Source organism: Pteronotus mesoamericanus, unplaced genomic scaffold, assembly GCF_021234165.1.
Source record: "Pteronotus mesoamericanus isolate MK-2021 breed Mesoamerican mustached bat unplaced genomic scaffold, CSHL_Meso_final scaffold_31, whole genome shotgun sequence".
NCBI classification, from domain to species: Eukaryota; Metazoa; Chordata; class Mammalia; order Chiroptera; family Mormoopidae; genus Pteronotus; species Pteronotus mesoamericanus.
Genome location: NW_026555312.1, coordinates 2,912,843 through 2,918,832, shown reverse-complemented (window position 1 = coordinate 2,918,832; position 5,990 = coordinate 2,912,843). Strand labels below are relative to the sequence as shown.

Here is a 5,990-nt window from a genome sequence, read left to right as displayed (position 1 = left end):
GGTGAGAATTTAGAAAAGTTTTAAGTGGCCAGATTTGGGAATCTAGACAAGATCAAGGGCTACATCTTGATTCTGTGCTCTGTACCTCACTGCCTCTGAAGTAACTCTTAATACAATTTTTTAAACTTATTACTCCTGAAATAATATTGTATTCACAATATCTATAATCAGGTATTGATATAACTATAAACAGGTTTTTGAAAGGAGTTTGCAAATATTCAAGGCCTAGCAACCCATAAAGCATAAGCCTGAAGGCAAAAAACATCTGTAGCTATGGGAATTTAGGTCTTTTTTCAGCTTTATTGAAGCATAACTGACAAATATTATAAGACATTTAAAGTATACATCCTGATGATTTTTATGTACATGTATATTGTGAAAGGATTCCTTCCATCTACTTAATTAACACACCCATTACCTTGCATATTTATCCTTTTTGTTTTATGTTTTTGGTGAGAACATTTAAGACCTGCCCTCTGGGAAAATTTCAATTACACAATACAATGTTATCAACTATAGTCACCCTGTTAATACATTAGCTCCTCAGATCTAATTCTCCTAATTCCTGAAAGTTTGTACCCTTTACCAACCTCTTCCTATTGCTCCCCAACCCCTGGCAACCACTTCAGGTCTTTATTTATACCTGATCTCCAACTTCATGCACCAAGGTCAAATGTACTATGGCAACTCTTTTGCTCTCCTGGAGTTGTTCCTCCAGCCACCCCAGATCCCGTTCTGCCCTCTGACTTTCTGTATCCCATAGGGGACACTTGAAGACTTCAATCCTGGGTTAGGAATCTGCAGTTCCAGAGGCAGTGTGGTGTGGCAGGGCTCTCGCTTAGAAGTGAAGGAACTTTGATTTAATGCAGGCTCAGCCTTGAATTAGCCAAACGATTCATGAAACTTCTCTGGACCTCAGTTTCACCACCTTTAAAACTGAATTAATAAGCCCAGACTAAGCTTTATCATAAGGTTTCCTGAAATCCAGCCATTGCCTTGTCCCACTGACATCTTCAGGGTCTTTACCTGCTGTGTCCAGAGGGAGAAGCCAGAATCTGACTAGGACAGAGCCAGCCTGAGAGCGACACTTAACTACAGGCCATCAGTAGTCCCATGGGGTGAGACACCCTTTCCTCCCCAGCTCCCTCTAGAAGCCAGAGCTTCTGCTCCTACACCAATTGTTCTGCTCACTATACCTAAAAGCTTAAACTCCTTAGCATGGTGTGGAAGGCACCCAGTTGATTGACCTTGATTTTTTTGTCTAGCTTTCAATCTGCATTTTTTTTTATCCTCATCCAAGGATATGTTTATTGATTAGAGAGAAAAAAAGAGTAAGAGAAAGAGAGAAACATAAATGTGAAAGAAAAACATCAATTGGTTGCCTCGGATATGTGCTCCAACTGGGGATCAAGCATGCAACCTATGTTCCCTGACCAGGAATCAAACCAGCAACCTTTTGGTGTATGGGACAATGCTCCAACAGAGAGACACCTGGCCAAGGCACCAGTCTGCATTTTAAGTTACCCTGTTTGGCCTCCATACTTCATTTCATTCTGTTTTCAACATTCATATGTCTTTTCTAGCCCATTGCATATGATAGCCTGTAAAACTCTAATTGTTCCTTGTAACTCAACTCAAATAACAGCTCTTTAAAGAAACCTTTTCCGGTCTTATTTCTGTGCCTAGCACAGCCATGGCTTGTGGTCCCAAGAAGCATCTGAAGCATGTAGCTGTTCCAAAGCATTGGATACTGGATAAACTGACTGGTGTGTTTGCTCCTTGGCCATTACCGGTCCCCACAAGATGGGAGAATGTCTCCCTCTCATCTTTTTCTTAAGGAACAGACCTAAGTACACCCTAACAGGAGGTGAAGTAAAGAAGATTTGCATGCAGCAGTTCATTAAGATTGATGGCAAGGTCCAAACTGATATAACCTCCCTGCTGGTTTTATGGATGTGATCAGCATTGACAAGACCGGAGAGAATTTCCATCTGATCTATGACACCAAGGGTTGCTTTGCTGTTCATTGTATTACACCTGAGGAAGCCAAGCACAAGTTGTTCAAAGTGAGGAAGATCTTTGTGGGCACAAAAGGAATCCCTCACCTGGTGACCCATGATGCTCACACCATCTGCTACCCTGATCCCCTCATCAAGGTCAACAACACCGTTCAGGTTGATTTGGAGACAGGCAAAATTACTGATTTCATCAAATTTGACACTGGTAACCTGTGTATGGTGACCGGACATGCTAACCTGGGAAGAATTGGCATGATAACCAACAGAGAGAGACACTCTGGTTCTTTTGATGTAGTTCACGTGAAAGATGCCAATGGCAACAGCTTTGCCACCCAGCTCTCCAACATTTTTGTTATTGGCGAAGGCAACAAACTATGGATTCCCCTTCCCTGTGGAGAGGGTTTCCGCCTCACCGTTGCTGAAAACAGACACAAGAGACTGGCGGCCAAAGCAAGCAGTGGGTGAAATGAATTCTACCTGATTGATTGGAAAAGTATTTGTAATTAGTTAAAGATAATGCAACATGATGAATTAAAGATGATACAACATGAAAAAATAAATAAATGAAGAAACCTTTTCTGATAGTCCCAAGGATGCACTCTCTCCCTTCTGTGGTTCCCTAGCACTTTTTACTTCTCTTAAAGCACTTACCACATCTTGCTTTGTGTCATAATTGTGGGCCAGTAGATTGTAAACTCCTTTAAATCTTTGAATCCACCCCCAGCACCCAGCACAAGGCCTTCCACAAACAGTTTTAGTCCCAGGAACACAATGCAGCAGTCAGGACAGACTAGGCTACACCGGAATAAAAAACAGAGTTCAACACTTCAAAGGTTTTACTCAACACAGATTTATTAGAATCTCACATTAAGTCGTCACTGCAAATTGAAAGGGGGTGCTCTGTCACCATAATCTCTCAGGAACCAAGGCAGATGAAGGCTCTCTCTCAACAAGAGCTGCTACAATCCCTGAAGCAAAGGACATGAACTTGGGGAGTCAATTGAGCACTGGCTCTTAAATCTTTTACCCAGGGGTAACCCATGTCATTTCTTCTCACATTTCATTGGCTAAATAAATCACATGACCATGCACACATTTGGATCATGATGGAGAAGTGTAATTCCCTAGTGTTTTTGGAAGAAGGAGGAAAATCAGAACAAGGGAAAACAATCTTGATGACCCCACTACACATACCAAACTGTATCACAATCTTGGCATGGACCCACCTTGTCCCTTATACCTGGAACACTCTGCCTACCTCATTTGTCCCTTCATTTAGCTAACTTCTTCTCATCCAGATGTCTCTACTTAGAATTCTTTTGAGAACTTTGTTGACCCTTACTCCAACTTACAACCACCAGCAGCACCAAACCTGGATAGCATGTCCTTCCAATGTGCCCCAAGAGCTACCCTATAATTTTAAGGGATCATGGTCAGACTGTAATGCAATTTGGCTTTTTGTTTGCCTCTTTCCCACTAGACCAGGGATTGGCAAACAGCAGCCCAAGAGTAAATCCAGTCTGTCACCATTTTTTTTTGTAAATAAAGTTTTCTTTTAATTTTATTTTAATTTATTTTTTCAAATACATTTGTCTCTGCCTACCCCCCACCACTTTCCCTTGCCCCTTCCCTCCTCCCTCCCTCAGTTCTTCCCCTTTGGTTTTGTCCATGAGTCCTTGCTATATGTTCCTTGAATTTCCCCTTCCCTTCTTTTTCCCCGTCCTCCCCCTTCCCTCTTGTCTCTGTTGATTTCTTTTCCTTTCAGTGTTGCTGGTCTTATTTTCCTTGCATCTTTGTACTGTTGGTTAGGTTCTACTTATAGGTGAGATCATATGGTATTTGTCTTTCGCCCCCTGGCTTATTTCGCTTAGCATAATGCTCTCCAGTTCCATCCATGCTGTCACGAAGTTTAGTAGTTCTTTTTTTCTTTCTGCTGCATAGTATTCCATTGTGTATATGTACCATGACTTTTTGATCCAATCATCTACTGATGGGCATTTAGGTTGCTTCCAACACTTGGCTATTGTAAATTGTGCGGCTATGAACATTGGGGTGCATAGGTTCTTTTGTATTGGCATTTTGGTGTTCTTAGGGTATAGTCCTAGCAGGGGAATCACTGGATCAAAAGGCAGTTCCATTTTCAGCTTTTTGAGGAAATTCCACACTGCTTTCCACAGTGGCTGCACCAGTCTGCATTCCCACCAACAGTGTACTAGGGTTCCCTTTTCTCCACAGCCTCACCAGCACCTGTTGTTTGCTGATCTGTTTATGATGGCCATTCTGACTGGTGTGAGGTGGTACCTCATGGTGGTTTTGATCTGCATTTCTCTGATCGCTAGTGACGCTGAGCATCCTTTCAAATGCCTCTGGGCCCTCTGTATCTCCTCCTTGGAAAAGCGTCTGCCCAGGTCCTTTGCCCATTTTTTGATTGGATTGTTTGTCTTCTTGGAGTGGAGTCGAGTGAGTTCTTTATATATCTTGGAGATCAAACCTCTATCTGATGTATCATTAGCGAATATATTTTCCCATATGGTTGGCTCCCTTTTCATTTTGCTGATGTTTTCTTTTGCCGTGCAGAAGCTTCTTTGTAAATAAAGTTTTATTGGAACACTATCATGCCCATTCATCTACATACTAGCTATGACTGCTCTTACCTGACAGCAGAGTCTGGCATTTTAACAGACACCATCAGGCCCCCGAAGCCTAAACTATTCACTGTCTGCTGTCTGGCCCTTTAAGAAAAAGTCTGTCAATCCCCATATACCCTTTGAGAGCAAAGGTTATATTCTCATACCTTTTGCATCCCAGCACATAACAGAATAATTGGTTCATACTAGGCATTCAATAAACATTGGTTGAACAAATGAAAAGTAGGTACATGAGTATGCACTTGGATTATAATCGTCTTTAAGAACAAAGGAAAAAAAAAACAGGGAACAGGGAGCATCGGAACTTCAAATTTTTGGCAAAACAAATGCAGATTCTCTGTTCCAGCTACATATCTTATCACTTCTTTAAAGATCAGTAAACAAGGGGAACCAACGTTAATCTTCTAAGTGTCAAGGCAACTAGAATTTGCCACAGCCTCGTTAGAACAAATTAAGCAACCGTGGCACGAAATGCTTTAAAATTACTAAATCCACATCCATTTGCTCTGCAGAATATTTCATTCTCTTTGATTAACAAATCTGACTTAAATGAGGTGCAGACCCTTTCACACAAAATTGTACAGCCTTCAAAAGTCCCACAACTAGTAGGGGTGGCCTGCAAACTGAGTGTCTCTGAGAGAATGTCAGTGCACCTGCTCAGAGCTTCCAGGAGTAAACACACAGGATCTGGGCCCTGGTGATTCCATGACATATGAAAAAAAAAATCTTAAAATACAGGCAAATCTGGAAAGCGCAGCATCCAGCTTTTTTATAACAGCAATTTCAGCTAGTACAGATCCACAATTTATTTGCAAACAGATTAATTAATGTTTCAGCAGCTGTTTGCAGCCAGTCTGTGATCTCACTGAGCACAGATGACACTTTTTTCCTCTTCTATTCCATGGGGGCAATTTCAGCAATGCTTAGATTAGGTTTTTACTGTATCAGCCCACAGGATAAAATAAGTTGAGTCCTTAAGCAGCCAAGCTGGCTTTACAAGATCTCCAGGCTGCCAAGTCTCTGGTGAATTCCCCATGCCCCCTTTCCTGGGATTCCTTTTAATTATGACCCCAAAATGCCAGTTTGCAAACAAATCTGCAAGATCAAACCCTGACATTTTAAAAAATTGGTTTTTCCTTCTACTTTTAGATCCCTCGGGGTTGGTATTCAGCAATGTATGCCACTGGGTGTAATAAAAGCAAATGCTTGAATATTTTTCAGGAACCTGACAGAGAATACATACACAAATGGAAGAACAAATGCTGAGGAGCCTACAAGTCACGCACCCTGTAAGCTTGGTAGATCGCTACCCACAAAGCAGTGC

General features: G+C 41.7%; 1 pseudogene; it reads left to right on the top strand.

Annotated features, from left to right (window-relative positions):
* Positions 1-1,693: 1,693 nt before the first annotated feature.
* On the top strand, positions 1,694-2,483 carry LOC129085632 (40S ribosomal protein S4-like; annotated as a pseudogene).
* The last annotated feature ends 3,507 nt before the right edge of the window (positions 2,484-5,990 follow it).